We start from the raw sequence: 16,871 nt of genomic DNA, 5'->3' as shown, positions 1-16,871 counted from the left end.
TTCTCGAATTTCTGAGTCATTTCCTTTTCCAATGACCTAAACTGGTACAACTACATATGGGAAATATTCAGAAGGACAAGTTTTGGAACTAACGGGACATTAGAGGTCATTGTGTTCAGTGTGCTCATTTCACAAATGGTAAAACTGAGGCCAAGAGATGGTGGTACCTTCTGCCTAGTTGCACAACCTCTATCAGGCGGCTTTTCCTACACCCAAGGCTCTCTTCTCTAGAAGCTCATTTCAGGGGCGCCCGGGTGGCTCAGTCGGTTAAGTGCCTGCCTTTGGCTCAGGTCATGATCCCAGGGTCCTGGGATCCAGCCCTTCATCGGGCTTCCTACTCCGCGGGAGGCCTGCTTCTTCTCCCTCTGCCACTCCCCTGCTCCCCTTGCTTATGCTCGCTTGCGTGCTCTCTCTCTGTCAAATAAATAAAATCTTAAAAAAAAAAAATAGAAGCTGATTTCACAGCAAATTTGAGACTCTGGTTTGCATTTACTTTTATTAGAAGTAAACAAACTAAATACTTGGGTTGGAAGTCTGAGAGGAACTCAAGGCCCAGGCGAACAAGCTGGCATCGATGGTATCCCCGTCAAGTAACATATGATGGTGTCCTGCAGTGGACCAAGGAGAAGGCTCTTCTAACTCAGGGTTTCTCTACCTTGAGACTATGGACATTTTGGACCAGACACACCTTTGTTGTGGGGGCTGTCCTGTGCATTTTAGGATGTTAACACTAGCTCTGTCCTCTACCCACTAGATGCTCAGTCAGAACAACAAAAAAGTCCCCAAACATTGCTAAATGTCCCGTGGGGTCCCCTGGTTGAGAACCCCTGTGCTGACTTAAGGGGCTCTTGTAACTTAGTCCTGGTCCCATTTAATCCTCTCAGCAGTGCCTATCCTTATTCCTATACCCCTGTGCCTGGCTTCTCTCTCTTACCTTTCCCTCTGGGGCTAGCATGCCTTCAACAGATGGGATCCTTCAACTTCTACCCTCAGTGGCCCCGAAAGTGGCACCTGGGGTGAAATGGGAAGCAAAAGTTTCTACCCTCCCCTTCTTGCACCAAGGGGATCCCCCTGACTGCATGAGAATTTACATACTTGGTTAAAATAAGACAAAATGTATGCAGGGCTTAGCTCTTAACTGTGACTGTGAATCAAGGAGAGATCAGGGCCTTAAGCCCTTTCCTACCTTGGGGTTGGGCTGGGAGAGGTAGATGACGGCATACCAAAGGAATCTGCCTTTTTTGCACAATTTTCTCTTGACTCAGCTGTCGACTTCCCCTCCCCAGCCACACTCATCCTCACCAGTGCCCATATTTAGACACATGCAAGCCTGTGTTGTTGTAGAAAGACAGAAACCAGATGGTTGCTATAGAGATTTGTTTATACACACCCCTAAAGCATGGCCCAGGCTGAGTGGTAGGGGTGAATGGCAGTTCTTGCTGGGACATGCATTTTTCTTAATTTGCTGTTACCCTACCTCTTCTGTTCTCCACAGATTTCCATGCTTCTCATTCCTGCTTCCATAATACCACTTCCTACTGACAAGTACTGTTCTTAAATATCTCCTTTGGCTCAGGAAGTCACAGTTTAAGAACAGAAGAACTGGGGGGGGGCGCCTGAGTGGCTCAGTCGGTTAAGCCTCCAACTCTTGATTTTGGCTCAGGTTGTGATGTCAGGGTTGTGAGATCAAGCCCTGCGTTGGGCTCCGGGCTGAGCATGGAGCCTGCTTAAGATTCTGTATCCCTTTCCCTCTCCCTTTGCCCCCCCCCCCCCACAAAAAAAACCAGAGTACTTAACCTTTCTGAGCATCAGTCCCTTCATCTGTAATAAGAAGATAATTATAATACAAAACTTATATGGCTTTGTTAGAATTAATTAGATATATGTAAAGAAACTTGTATCATGGCTGGCAAAGTAGATGCTCAGTAAATGGAATTTGTTCTTATGCTAAAATAAAATCCTGCTCTGGGGCACCTGGGAACCAACCCCTAGTGCCTTTGGGAATCTTGGCTTGTGCTTCCTCCCTGATAGTAGGAAAAAGCTATTGTGGGAGTAACCCTTGTCCTGTGGAGTGATAGCAGAGCAGAATTGGGGGGCGATGGGTTGCTTTGTCTTTGTACTCAGAAAGCTGTTTTGGAGGAAAAATCTGGGCGTATGATCTCTTCCTTTCTGCAGTTTAAAATGAAAGCCACAGGGAAGAGAAGACACAAGACATTAACTTATACTTGCCTGGCTAAAATGGAAGAATAAAAAGGAGACAAAATACTGTCTGGACCTTTGGCTCTGGCTACCCTCCTTCAGCAGACCCCTATTCAAGAAGAGGCTGGGTCTGTCAATGTAACAAGCTGAGACTTGTTCCTACTGTAGATTCTGTGCATGATGTCTGTTGAATTTTGGGCGGAGGCGGGGCGGGGGGGGAACACACCTAATACCAGATAGAGGGCAGGCAGTTTCACCCCCGGAAATAAGTAAGATTTCTCTTCCTGCAGGAGGTCTCAGCTCCTTCCAACACACTGAGGAAACAGAAAGAAGAAAACATTTTGCACTTGCATTTTCACCACTGTTCCATCTCACAGAATGGATATTACTATCCTATTTTTACAGGTAAAACTGATTTGATTGAGGGGCACCTGGGTGTCTCAGTTGGTTAAGCATCGACTCTTGATTTTGGCTCAGGTCATGATCTCAGGACTGTGAGATGGAGCCCTGCCCCACATCAGGCTCACACTGGTTGTGGAGCCTGCTTAAGATTCTCTCTCTCCCCTTCTCCCTCTGGCCCTCCCACCCCCACCCCTCTCTCTTAAGAAAAAAAAAATTTTTTTTGATTGAAAAAGGCCTGGAAAGATAAATACTAAACTGAGAATTGTGGTTACCTCGGGGAGGCCATTGGGGAGGGGGTTAAGGAGTGCGTTTGAAGGTGGTGATCAAAGGAAATTTAGTCTCATCTGTCATGTTTTGTTTTTTCCAAGGAGAATATGTATTGTGTAATTAAAAATTAAATTTTGAATTAAAAGACTATTATATATTTTACAAAACTTTAATGAAGCTCAAAAAAGGTAATTTATCTAAGGTCACTTGGTAATTGACAGACTTCAAAATCCATGGCTGTTCTACCAAATCACAATGCCCTCTGTTCAACCCTCATGGAGAACTAGGTTTAGATCAGGGAGGGAGTCCTCAACTTTCCATCTCATGGGCAGTGGAATTGTTGTATAGCCCTAGGCCCTGGGTTGGCTTTTCTTTTTTTTTATCGCTAAAGGGGAACATGCCCAGACCATGTCAGAACAACTTGCTGACTACCCTATGAATTGGCCTGTGAAGTATGACTGAATCACATAGACCCCAGGTAGGAAACAGGGAAGGCTGTAAAGCAGAATTGATAAAGCAGATTATGTTTTATATTTAATAAGATTTTATTTTTATGTAATCTCCACCCCAGTGGGGGGCTCAAACTCACAACCCCGAGATCAACAAGAGTCACACATTCCACTAACTGAGCCAGTCAGGGGTCCCTATATTTAATAAAATTTTATTTACTTACTTATTTATTGACAAGGCACTTAGAGTACCTGTCTTTTCTTTTCTTTTTTTTCTTTTTTAAAGATTTATTTATTTGAGAGAGCAAGATTGAGAGAAAAACAGGGCACACACAAGCTGGGGGGAGAGGCGGAGGGAGAGGGAGAAGCAGACTCCCACTGAGCAGAGTCCCACGTGAGGGTCGATCCCAAAGGCACTCCTTTTCTTTTTTTTTTTGTAAAGTAAGCTCCACACCCAATGTGGGGCTTGAACTCAGGCCCCTAAGAACAAGAGTCACATGCTCAGGGCGCCTGGGTAGCTTAATCAGTTAAGCATCCAACTCTTGATTTTGGCTCAGGTCACAATCTCAGGGTTGTGGGATCCAGCCCAGCGTCAGGCTCCTCACTCAGCAGGGAGTCTGCTGGAGTCTCTCTCTCCCTCTGCTCCCCCGCCCCAAATAAATAAATAAATCTTAAAAAAAAAAAAAAAAAAAGTGTCACATGCTCTACAGACTGAGCCAGCCAGGTGCCCTTTAGTAAGATTTTAAATTGGGGGGTGCCTGGGTGGCTTAGTTGGTTAGGCAACCGACTCATGGTTTCAGCTCAGGTCATGATCTCATGGGTCATGAGATCGAACCCCACACCGGGTTCCACTCTCAGTGGGGAGTCTGCTTGAAGTTCTCTCCCTCTGCCCCTCCCCCCACTCATGTTCACAAGCGCTTCTCACTCTCAAATCTTTTTTTTTTTTTTTTAACATTTTCTTTAGGGACGCCTGGGTGGCTGTTGGTTAATCATCTGCCTTCAGCTCAGGTCGTGATCCTGGGGTCCTAGGATGGAGCCCCCAGTCCAGCTCTCTGTTCCGTGGGGAGTCTGCTTCTCCCTTTCCCTTTACCTGCCATTCCCCCTGCTCATGCTCTCTCTCTCTCTGTGTCAAATAAATAAATAAAACCTTAAAACAAAAGATTTTATTTATTTGAGAGAGACAAAGTGCAAGCACGAGCAGGGGGGTGGATCTGCAGAGGGAGAGGGAGAAGCAGACTCTGTGCTGAGCAGGGAGCTCGATGCGGGGCTTGATCCCAGGACCTTGGGATTATGACCCGAGCCAAAGGCAGATGCTTGACCGACTGAGCCACCCAGGCGCTCCTCTCAAATCAATCTTAAAAAAAGAAAGATTTTAAATTGGATGTTTCAGCTGGAGTACCGAGATATAATAGATATGAAATTCTATTCATATAAAAAGTAGATACACAGGGTTTTCAAAAGAGATTTCTTTGGAGACAGCTACTACCCTGTTGTGAGCTGCACCAAATCCCAAGGAGAAGCAGTCAGGAGCACTTCTCTCTTCTCCTCAAGCCTAGAAAGAGAGGCCTTGAGGGAACCACTGAAGCATTTGATATTTGTCTCTGGGTAGAGGATGGTCATTAGACTGTGTGTGACTCATGGCAGAGAAAATTCAAGGCAAAGGTTGGCTAGCAACAAAGCCCGAGATAACCAAGTAAACAGCTACATCTTGGTAGTAACTGCACTCCCTTCTGACAAAAGGTCAAATATGCATTAATCCTGGAAGCCAAGTATGGAGCCAGTTTAAATCCTACTCAAGAGAACTTTGTGGAAGCATAGTGGGATTCTTCACAAAGGGTTCTGCATAGAATGGACCTCTGGAAAACAAAAAGATGAGAGGGGATGTGGTGGCCGTAGAAAAACAATGCGTCATCTCTGTGTCAGGAAAGCTGGCATTGCCATTGGAAAGGCCCAGCAGGGAAGCCTCTGGTGGATCCGTACAAATGCCCATGAGACCATCAGCCTTCACCATCAGCCAGGCCTAGGAAGCGTTTCACCGTCTCCCTTCCGCTCCACTCCTAGAGCTCACAGTGTCAGGACCCAGGAAGTAAAGAAGGACCTGCAGCAGAAGGGGAGGAGAAGCCAACCACCCTTTTTCCATAAAGGCAGGCCTAGCTGTGGGGGGGGAGAAATCCTCACATATGATGAAGACTCATGTGTTTCTTAATATATTTCTGAATCAAGAGTGTCTTTTGCTTAAAGTGATTGCAAGACTGTGACCTAAAGGTAATGAAAGGATAGGAGGGATGCTGGAATTTTCATCCATGTCAGAGGAAAATCTCTCCCACTGAAATAAATTTTGCAGAGGCAGGGGGAGACAAACTTTTACTTTTTATTACATCCCTTCAGTTGGTACTTGTTAAGCATTCCAATTATAATCATCTTTGTATTCTTTGAGGCATTTAATTGGCACTCATGGAATTGAGACTATTCTTTCCAGTTCATAGTATGCCAAAGTACCTTTGAAAAGTTAACATCCTCTGGGGCACCTGGCTGGTTCAGTCAGTAGAGCATGAGACTCTTGATCTTGGGGTTGTGAATGTGAGCTCCACATTTGGTGTAGAGATTCCTTAAAAATATAATCTTAAAGGGATGCCTGGGTGGCTCAGTCAGTCAAGCATCTGACTCTTGACCTCAGCTCAGGTCAAGAGGGTTCTCAGGGTTCTGAGTTCAAGCCCCACACTGGGCTTGGAGCCTCCTTAACAAGACAAAATAAAATAACAACAACCAAAAAATCTTAGAGGGCACCTGGGTGGCTCAGTTGGTTAAGCGACTGCCTTCGGCTCAGGTCATGATCCTGGAGTCCCGGGATTGAGTCCCGCATCAGGCTTCCTGCTCAGCGGGGAGTCTGCTTCTCCCTCTGACCTTCCTCCCTCTCATGCTCTCTGTCTCTCATTCTCCCTCTCTCAAATAAATAAATAAAATCTTAAAAAAAAAAATCTTAGAAAAAAAGGAAAAGTTAACATCCTCTCTATAATAAGACAATTCAAAAGAAAGGAGTTTTAGGGATTTGGGGTTTGGCACATATGGCTGAGACCAAGGGAATTTAAAATAGATTCTTTTTTTTTAAATTTTTTATTATGTTAATCACCTAAAATAAATTCTTAAAGTTAGTTGAAACCTTGAATATCATCTAGTTCCAACTAATTCCTCCTGAATTGATCTCTTCCTCAGCATCCCTGACAAGTGATCATTCAGGCTTTTCTTGAATAACTCCAGTGTCTTGAAATTTACTACTATCTTCATCCTCATTAAAACTATTTAAGTATAGCGGTGCCTGGTTGGCTGAGTTGGTTGCATGTATGACTCTTGGTTTTGGCTCAGGTCATAATCTTATGGGTTGTGGGATCAAGCCCCATGTGGGGCTCCTCGCTCAGCGGGGACTCTGCTTGAAGATTCTTTCCCTCTGCCCCTCCCCCGACTCATGTGCGTGTGCACTCTCGCTCTGTCTCTCTCTCAAATAAATAAATCTTTAAAACTATTCAAGTATCAAATGCTCTACATCTCTGTATATCTCATGTCACTAGTCTAAACATTCTCCCTTCCTTCAGTTATTTCTCCTTGATGTGTGATGTGCACTCCTGGCATGACCCTGGCTGCTTTCTGGAAGAGCTCAAATATGTCAATGTGCCTAAGTTTGGTCCAGATGGGGCCTGACTGAGCAAGAACTAAACCATCACTTGCTTGGTTGTGGGCTTGGACTGTAAGAGAGCCTTAGGCATCCTTAGATTCACTGCCTACCCTATCACACTGTTGGCTCATTTTTTTAAAGATTTTTATTTGAGAGAGAGAGACAACGAGAGACAAAGCACAAGCAGAGGGAGGGGCAGAGGGACAAGCAGACTCCCCTCTGAGCAGGGAGACTGATGTCGAGCTCGATCCTAGGACCCTGAGACCACCACCCGAGGCAAAGGCAGACACCTAACCAACTGAGCCACCCAGGTGCTCCACACTGTTGACTCATTAAAACTGATACTACAGGGTCATCTTGGTGGCTCAGTCCGTTAAGCGTCTGCCTTTGGCTCAGGTCATGATCCCAGGGTACTGGGTTCGAGCCCCGCGTCAGGCTCCCTGCTCGGTGAGCCTGCTTCTCCCTCCCTCTGCCTGCCTCTCCCCCTGCTTGTACATGCTCTGTCAAATAAAGTCCTTTAAAAAAAAATAAAATATAACTGTTACTACAGAAAACCTACAGGTGTAGTTATTGAGTGAGGTGGGGTTGTTTTAATTTGTTTTGACTTCATGAATAACATGAATGCATTTACTTTGTAAAACATGTAAACAGGGTGCCTGGGTGGCTCAGTTGGTTAAGCGACTGCCTTCGGCTCAGGTCATGATCCTGGAGTCCCTGGATCAGTCCCGCATCGGGCTCCCTGCTCGGCAGGGAGTCTGCTTCTCCCTCTGACCCTCCCCCCTCTCATGTGCTTGCTCTCTCTCATTCTCTCTCTCTCAAATAAATAAATAAATCTTTTAAAAAAAAACCAAAACATGTAAATAATAGGGATCAAAATCTTTATTCAAAAAAATGACAGACAAATCCAAAGTTTTCTTTGACCATTATCCCAAATCCTGGTCTTTTCCTTCCAGAGATACATACTGTTTCATTTTGGTTATGTATCCTTCCAGACTTTTTCCTACATATTTACATGGGTATATATTTACATGTGGAAATATGTAAAACGATTTGTACTGTTCTACATCTTTTTTCACTTTAACACATTACAGAGAACTCTTCACACCAGTAGGTATAAAGCTATCTCCCTTTTATAACTGCCATCTAGTATCCTACAGTATGGATGTATCAGTCTAAACATCCTGTTGTTGCACCCACAGTGTTTCCATTTTTTTGGTTATTACAATGTTTCAGTGAAAATTCTTTATGACTCTTAGTGCTATACAGGAGTATCTCTGTGGGGTAAAAAGAAAATTTTAAGTAGGCTCCAACACAGGCCTCACAACCGCAAGATTGAGACCTGAGCTGAGATTAAGAGTCAGATGCTTAACCAACTGAGACTCTCTGGGGCAAATATTAAAAGATTCAATTGCTACGTTACAGGATATGTACTTTTAAAATTTTAATATATACTTTAAAATTGCCCTAAAATGATTTATATTCCCACCAACCTTGTGTGAATACCTTGGATACTTCCCCATACTTTTGCTAACACTTGGTATTAGCAGTTTTAAATTTTTGCCAATAAGAAAGATGAACAGAAGTTATCTCATATAGGGGCACCTGGGTGGCTCAGTCGTTAGGCGTCTGCCTTCAGCTCAGGTTATGATGCCGGGGTCCTGGGATCGAGCCCCTCGTCAGGCTCCTGACTCAGTGGGGAGCCTGCTTCTCCCTCTCCCTCTCCCCCTGCTCATGCTCTCTCTCTCTCTCTCTCTGTGTGTCTCAAGTGAAAAAATAAAATCTTTTAAAAAAAGTTATCTCATATAATAACACACACATACATGTATATGTATGTATATATATATAGGTATAAGTGTATATATATGTATATGCCATTTGTATGTCCTCTATTTTAATTGCCTACTTTGCCCTTCTTTCTTTCTTTTTTTTTTTTTCTTAAGATTTTATTTGAGGGGCACCTGGGTGGCTCAGTTGGTTAAGTGACTGCCTTCGGCTCAGGTCATGATCCCAGCGTCCTGGGATCAAGCCCTGTATCAGGCTCCCTGCTCAGTGGGGAGTCTGCTTCTCCCTTTCCCTCTGCCTTTGCCTCTGCCCCTGCTCCTGCTCTCTCTTGCTCTCTTGTGCATGCTCTCTCTCTCTCAAATATATAAATAAAATGTTAAAAAAAAAAAAGATTTTATTTGGGAGAGAGAGACAGTGTGAGTGTCCGGGGGGAGTGGAGGGGAGCAGAGGGAGAAGGAGAGAGAGTCTTTTGCAGACTCTGCATTGAAGCACAGAGCCCAATATGGGGCTTGATCCCATGACCCTGAGATCACCATCTGAGCTGAAACCAAGAGTCGGAGGCTTAACCCATTGGGCCACACAGGCGCCCTCTACTCTGCCCTTATTTCTATTCAGTTTCCTAAGTAATTTTCAAAACATATTATGCCATATCTCCTATATCACACACACACACACACATAACCTTTGTGCTATACTTTACATTTAATCCATTTAAACTAAATCTTGTTAGATTTGGTCTAGCCTACCAAGATTTCTTTGCATTCTGATTCTGTTCTCCAACAATATATTCATTACCCCTCCCATATTCTTGCTATCTATAAGTGTGATCATCTGTCATCAGTGTTCTTTTTTCTAAAATGAATTAATTTTTAAAGTAACCTCTACAGCCAACATGGGACTCGAACTCATGACCTCAAGATCAAGAGTCGAAGCTCTACCAACTGTAGACCACCATAGCCAGGTGCAACTGTCATCAGTGTTCTTGAAATAAACCATTTGTACAAACGTTGAACAAGACAGCTCCCAGGTCAGAGCCTGGTGGAATGTTCTAGAGACCTCTAATTTGGTATTAATCTATTATTAGTTAATGGGATTCTGGATAGTGCGCACATTGCCTTTTCACCTTATAGCAATCAGGAGCTTGGTTCAGTTGGAACCTGCAGTTGCACGTCCCATTGTCAGACTTTAAAGAAGAGAAGTCAGTCTGAGTTCCATGTCCCAGGCCAAAAGGATAAACATTGAAATTGAGTAGTAAACCAAGTTTACTACCCCTTTCCTAGGCTTCAGTTATCTGGGTCAGCTTATGTAAGGATCTTCTTCTTCCATTTCAGAATCTACAGATTTTCTAAACACTTAGAAAATGGAGGCACCTAGGTGGATCAGTCGGTTAAGCATCTGCCTTCAGCTCAGGTCATGATCCCAGGGTCCTAGGATCGAGTCCTGCATTGGGCTCCCTGCCGAGCAGGGAGCCCGATGCGGGACTTGATCCCGGGACTCCAGGATCATGACCTGAGCCCAAGGCAGTCGCTTAACCAACTGAGCCACCCAGGCGCCCTCATATGAATAAAATCTTTAAAAAAAAAAAAAAAGAAAGAAAAGAAAATGTCATTCAGGGATGCCTGGGTGGCTCAGTCGGTTAACTGTCTGCCTTTGGCTCGGGTTATGATCTTTGGGTCCTGGGATCAAGCCCCATATCATGCTCCCTGCTCAGCAGGGAGTCTGCTTCTCCCTCCCTCTCTCTCTCAAATAAATAAATAAAATCTTTTAAAAAATGTCAGGGGCTCCTGGGTGGCTCATTCTGTTGAGAGGCTGCCTTTGGCTCAGGTCATGATCGCAGGGTCCTGGGATCGAGCACCACATCGGGCTTCCTGCTTCTCCCTCCTACTCTCCCTCTGTTCTCTGTCTCTCTCAAATAAATAAATAAAAATCTTATTAAAAAAATGTCACTCATTCTTCAATGTTGTATCTCTTGAGTTTGGACCAACTACAGTTCCAGCCTATCAGATCCTTTGTAGCTTCAGTTTTTACCCTGTCCACCTGAGGCTCCATGGACAATGATCTACCTCAAGACACTTTTGCCACACCCTCAATTACCTTTGTCTTTTGTTCTTTGGTCCCAACTACCTCACCACTCCCCAGTTCTAAGGAATCTAATCTTTATGTTTGTTTATTAAGAAATATTTATCAACTGCCTACTGATGTGCCAAGAGCTGTTCTAGGTATTGGGGATAGAGGTGTGTTTTCTCTACTTCTGGTTATAGGCTGCTGCTTTATGGGACAGCATTTATGGGAGTCAGAACTAGTACTCATGTGTGATTTGCAGCCTTAACTTGGCAGTCCGTATGGAAAGCTAGATTCCTTGTGAATTTCCCAGAGCTGTCCTCCTCAAGTACCTCACTCTAGTCCTAGCCTCTGGCTTTTGTAGACGACCTTGCATTCCACCTAAAAAGGAATGGGCACCCCATCTTGCTTAGTTAAATAAGAGGATCTCCTTATAGAGGCTTTAACTTTGCCCTCCCATCTGTCTCTTCTGGAATACTGTGCCCTATCAATTCCCCCTTCTCTCTTCCTTTTTTTTTTAAAGATTTATTTATTGGGGCACCTGGGTGGCTCCGTTGGTCTAAGCGTCTGCCTTTGGCCCAGTTCGTGATCCCGGTCCCACCCACATCAGGCTCCCTGCTCAGCGGGGTGTCTGCCATCAGTCTCCCTCTCCCTCTGCCCCTCCCCCTCCCTGTGCTCTGTCTCTGTCTCTCTCATCCTCAAATAAATAAAATCTTAAAAAAAAAAAGATTTATTTATTTGAGAGAGAGTGTGCGAGGGGAGGGAGGGGCAGAGGACGAGGGAGAGAATCTCAAGCAGACTCCCCACTGAGCACAGAGCCCCACTCCGGGCTCAGCACAGGGCTCAATTTTATGACCCTGAGATCATGACCAATTTTATGACCCAAAATCAAGAGTCAGACGCTTAACTGACTAAGCCACCCAGGTGCCCCCTTTCTCTCTTCTTTGTAATTTCTTTCATGCCAGAAGATCATTCTCCCTAACCTACAAATGTTTGAATCCCTCATTCTAAAAAAAACTCATTCTTTCTTCAACCCAACCACCCTCTGCTTTCTCATCACTCTAAAATTTCTCGGTAAAGAAATTTTCAACTACTATTTACTCTTTAACGCAGTGAAATTCAGCTTTTGCCCTCATTAATTTATAAAATCTATTCTCAAAATGACCTAATTGCTAAGTACAATGGCCTATTTTCAGTCCTTACCTGAATTTTTTCCCCTCTTGCCTTTCAGGGAACTCCTTTCTTTCCACTTTCATACAGTCAATAAATATTTATCGATCACTTTCTGTGTGCCAGAAAATAGCAGTGGCAAGATGGACCTACCCTCTGTTCTCATGGAACTTTGTAGTGGGGGAGGCAGGAGGGTGTCGGGGCACCAACATTCAACAAAGAATCAGACTTCCATTCTAGCAATATGACAGACCAGATACCCTGACAACTATTCCACAACAAAACACCTCAAAACACCAGCTCAAATATAAAAAGCAAAAGCATGAATCCAAAAACATAAGGCTGCTACTCATGTAGCAGACATGAATCCAAAAACATAAGCCCCACATTGGCTGTTCTAGAGACATCTGCTAACCCCCAGAGACAGAGCTTTCCATCTTAATGGTTTCTCAAGGGATAGCAGACAAAGCCTAGGGCTTGTGCAAAAAGAACACCTGGATTGGAATGCCCCTGAATAAGGCTAGGACTTCTGCAGACTCCACTCTCATTGAAAGGGCAAACTAGAAAATATCCACCCTGGGAAGAGAGATGGAAAAGAAAAATCCTTATCTCAGTCTTGGCCCAGAGTGAGGGGAAAAAGATCTCCCCTTAGAATTCACAAGTTAGTCCTCTCACGGGTTTATAGCCTAAATTCACATTACCTGAATAAACAGAAAAACTTAAGCTCAGATTTTATTTTAAAGTAATTTACAAGTTGGTAGTATCCCCAGGCACTTGAAAGAAACAAACACAGGGACACCTGGATGGCTCAGTCAGTTAAGCGTCCAACTCTTGATCTCAGTTCAGGTCTTGATCTCAGGGTCATGAGTTCAAGCCCCACATTGGGCTCCACGCTGGCCATGGAGCCTACTTAAAAAAAAGAAAAGAAAAGAAACAAATACAAATCCTCTCTGAAGAAAGGTACCTTCAATCCAGACCTCAAAAGTTCCCTAAAATTTCTTCAAATATGAGTTCACAAATAAAAATCCCAAAACACAAGCCAACAGGAAATAAGGCACCATGAATGAGAATGAGTAGAAATTATAAATAGCAGAACTAAGCCCACAGAGACTTTGCATATTGGAATCATAATACAGCATATAAATATGTTTAATAAATTTAAAGGAAATATAAGTATGACTGAAGGATAAAAGACTATAAAAACGGCAAGACAGATTTTAAAAGGTACAATTAAGATCTAGAAATTTAACATATAATAAATAATTTAGAATTATTATTAAAACACATAATTAAAATTGTTATAAATGCTGTGAAGGAAAATTAAGAATGCTATAATACAGGGACGCCTGGGTGGCTCAGTCGGTTAAGCGTCTGCCTTCGGCTCAGGTCATGATCCCAGGGTCCTGGGATCGAGTCCCGCATCGGGCTCCCTGCTCCGCGGGGAGCCTGCTTCTCCCTCTGCCTCTGTCTCTCATGAATAAATAAATAAAATCTTTAAAAAAAAAAAAAAGAATGCTATAATACATAATAAATTGTTTTTCCCCAAATGCATGTGTTGAAGTACTAATCCCCAGTAGCTCAGAATTTGACTATATTTAGAAATAGGATCTTTACAGAGGTAATTAAGGTTAAATGAGGTCGGGGACAGGGGGGCTTTCATCCAATGTAACTGGTGTCCTTACCAAGGGAGATCAGGACACAGATGTGCGGAGTATAGACCATGTGAAGACAGAAGACAGCTATGTGTAACAAGGAGTGACACCTCAGAAATAACATCGCTGACAATACCTTGATCTCAGACTCCTAACCTCCAGATCTGTGAGAAAATAAACTTCTGTTGGTTAAGCCCAGAATACTTTGTTATGGCAGCCCTAACAAACTATTATCTCTGATTCTTCTTTGATGATATCTCTTTTCCTGTTTACCCCTTAAGTTTTGGTATTCCTCAGAGTTCTATATGGTTCTCCTCTCTTACTCTATATAGTTTCTCTGCAGGGGAAGGGCTCTAAAATTAGTTCTGAATTCAAATGCTAGCCACCATTTAAAAGTTGACTGTAGGGGGGCACCTGAGTGGCTCAGTCAGTGGAGTGTCTGACTCTTCGTTTCCACTCGGGTCATGATCTAAGAGTCTGGGATTGAACCCCAAGAGGGGCTTTGCGTTCAGCAGGAAGTCTGCTTGAGGATTCTCTCTCCTTCTCCCTTTGCCCCCCCGCCCCCCTCCCCCGCTCATGCACACTTTCTTGCATGCTCTTGCTGTCTCTCAAATAAATAAATCTTTAAAAAAGTTGACTGTAGGAGCGCCTGGCTGGCTCAGTCAGAGGAGCACGTGACTCTTGATCTCAGGGTTGTGAGTTCAAGCCCCACATTGGTTGTAGAGATTACTTAAAAAAAAAAAAATCTTAAAAAAATAAAAATAAAATAAAAATAAAAGTCAATTGTAGTTAAGTTTCTGAATCTATATTTAATTTTCTTTTTCTGTAAAAATGGGCATAATATTTATCTCACAGAGTTGTTGGGAGGAAGATGATGATAGTACTGTTTGTTCAGTACTTATTATGTATAAAGGACTGGGCTAATAATTGTTTTACCCTCTTTATTCACTTAAGCTCATAATAACCCAGCAAGGTAGCTATTTTACTCATCTCATAGATGTAGAAACAGGCCAGAAGTTTAAATTACTTGACCAGAGTCACTCAACTAGTAAGGGACAGAAGCACATTCAAATCCAATCTATCTGATATCAAAGCCTATGCTCTGTGAATATAGCTAAATTTTAAGGTAAAGTAGAAAGGAATTTCCATCCTTTCCAATGAATTTTCTATTTCATCAGAAGGAAAGAACCTCAGCCAAGAGAGGAACATTCTCTGTGAGAATGATTAAGAGTGGTTAAAGGCCAGAGGAGCAGTCCCAAACTCTTCTCAAGAAGTCCATGTGGCTGCCCACCCCTCCATTCCCTCATATAAGGTTTCCCTTTCAGGGAAAACTGGGGCCATCAATTACGAGTGCCCTGCCCATGCACATTTACCAGAGTGTATAGCATGTAGCAGACAATAAATATGATTTTTTCTCCCTTTTATGCTGCAATCTATCTCTTAATAACTCCTGAAACAATATCGGTAGCCCTGACAATTCCTGTAGCCTCAATTCTGCATTTCTAACTGCCTCTTAGATGCCCAACCTACAAGCCTCACAGGCACTTCAGGCTCAATATATATATCATCTTCCCCAAGAAATCTTGTTTTCCAAATAATACCTTTATCTTATTAAAAGCATACTAGTTACCCAGTCTCCCATTATAAAAATCTTACAGTTATTCCAGATTCTTTCCTTTCTCTCATGTCACACATTCAATCAGGTATCAGATCCTGCTGCTTCTACCTTGAGAAATGTTTCTCAAATCTAGGTCTTTTCCTCCTTTCCTATTCTAGATACATTCATTTAAATCCTTGTCAAGGGGCGCCTGGGTGACTCAGTCGTTAAGCGGCTGCCTTCGGCTCAGGTCATGATCCCAGGGTCCTGGGATCGAGCCCTGCATCAGGCTTCCCGCTCAGTGGGAAGCCTGCTTCTCCCTCTCCCCCTACTTGTGTTCCCTCTCTCGCTGTGTCTCTCTCTCTCTGTCAAATAGTCTTTTAAAAAAATAAAATAATAAAATAAAAAATAAATAAATCCTTGTCAAATCTTTCCCAGACAATTGCAATAACCTCCTAGCTAGATTTCCAGGAACTAATCTCTCCCACTTCTTGCCTACTGCTCTCAGATTAGATTCCTAAAGTACAAAATTCAGTCATGTCATCCCCTGCTTAAAATGCTATCAATGGCGCTTCACAATCAATCTGGCACCTAACTATCTCTTCAGTCTTAGCTCCTGCCACTCCCCGGTGCTCCTTCCTACTGCATATTAACAGCTACTATTTATGTTAGTGCTTATATGCCAGATCCTGTGATAAATGATATGTATATGTACTCTCATAGACCAGTGGTTCTCAAACTTTTTGGTTTTAGAATCCTCTTATATTATTAAAAGTCATTGGGGTACCTGGCTGGCTCAGTCAGAAGAGCATGTGACTATGTGACTCTTCATCTCGAGGTGGTGAGTTTGAGCCCCACGTTGGGTGAAGAGATTACTTCAATAAATAAAACTTAAAAAAAAAAGTTATTGAGGACCCCAAAGACCTCTGTGTTTATTTTGGCTTTATCTACTGATAGTTACTACCTTAGAAATTAAAGCTGAGAAACTTTAAAAAATAGTAATTCAGGGGTGGCTGGGTGGCTCAGTTGGTTAAGTGTCTGACTTTTAGTTTCGGCTCAGGTCATGATCTCAGGGTCCTGGGACCAAACCCCATGTCAGGCTCCTCACTCAGTAGGGTAAGGGGTGCTCTGCTTGAGGATTCTCTCCCTCTTCCTTTGCCCCCCCCCCACTCATGTCCTCTCTCTCTAAATCTTTAAAATAATAATAATAATAATAATAAATGAAACAAGATAAAACTGGAGGGGGAGACAAACCATAAGAGACTCTTAATCTCGGGACGCCTGGGTGGCTCAGTCGTTAAGCGTCTGCCTTCGGCTCAGGTCATGATCCCAGGGTCCTGGGATCGAGCCCCACATCGGGCTCCCTGCTCTGCGGGAAGCCTGCTTCTCCCTCTCCCACTCCCCCTGCTTGTGTTCCCTCTCTCGCTGTGTCTCTCTCTGTCAAATAAATAAATAAAATCTTTAAAAAAAAAAAAAAGAGACTCTTAATCTCAGGAAACAAACTGAGGGTTGCTGGAGTGGTGGGGGGTGGGAGGGATGGGGTGGCTGGGTGATGGACATTGGGTGCTATGTGCTATGGTGAGCACTGTGAATTGTGTAAGACTGATGAATCACAGACCTGT

The 16,871-nt window shown here is 43.4% G+C and overlaps 1 long non-coding RNA gene across 1 annotated transcript; it reads left to right on the top strand.

Moving 5' to 3' along the window:
* Positions 1 to 381: 381 nt before the first annotated feature.
* LOC110578527 lies at positions 382 to 16,059 on the top strand. Its single transcript, XR_002480182.2, has 3 exons — positions 382 to 481; positions 9,231 to 9,233; positions 16,050 to 16,059. It is a non-coding gene; the product is annotated as an uncharacterized LOC110578527 (long non-coding RNA).
* Positions 16,060 to 16,871: the final 812 nt, after the last annotated feature.

Source organism: Neomonachus schauinslandi, chromosome 4 (genome assembly GCF_002201575.2).
Source record: "Neomonachus schauinslandi chromosome 4, ASM220157v2, whole genome shotgun sequence".
Taxonomy (NCBI): Eukaryota; Metazoa; Chordata; class Mammalia; order Carnivora; family Phocidae; genus Neomonachus; species Neomonachus schauinslandi.
This window is presented reverse-complemented; position numbering and strand designations above follow the sequence as displayed.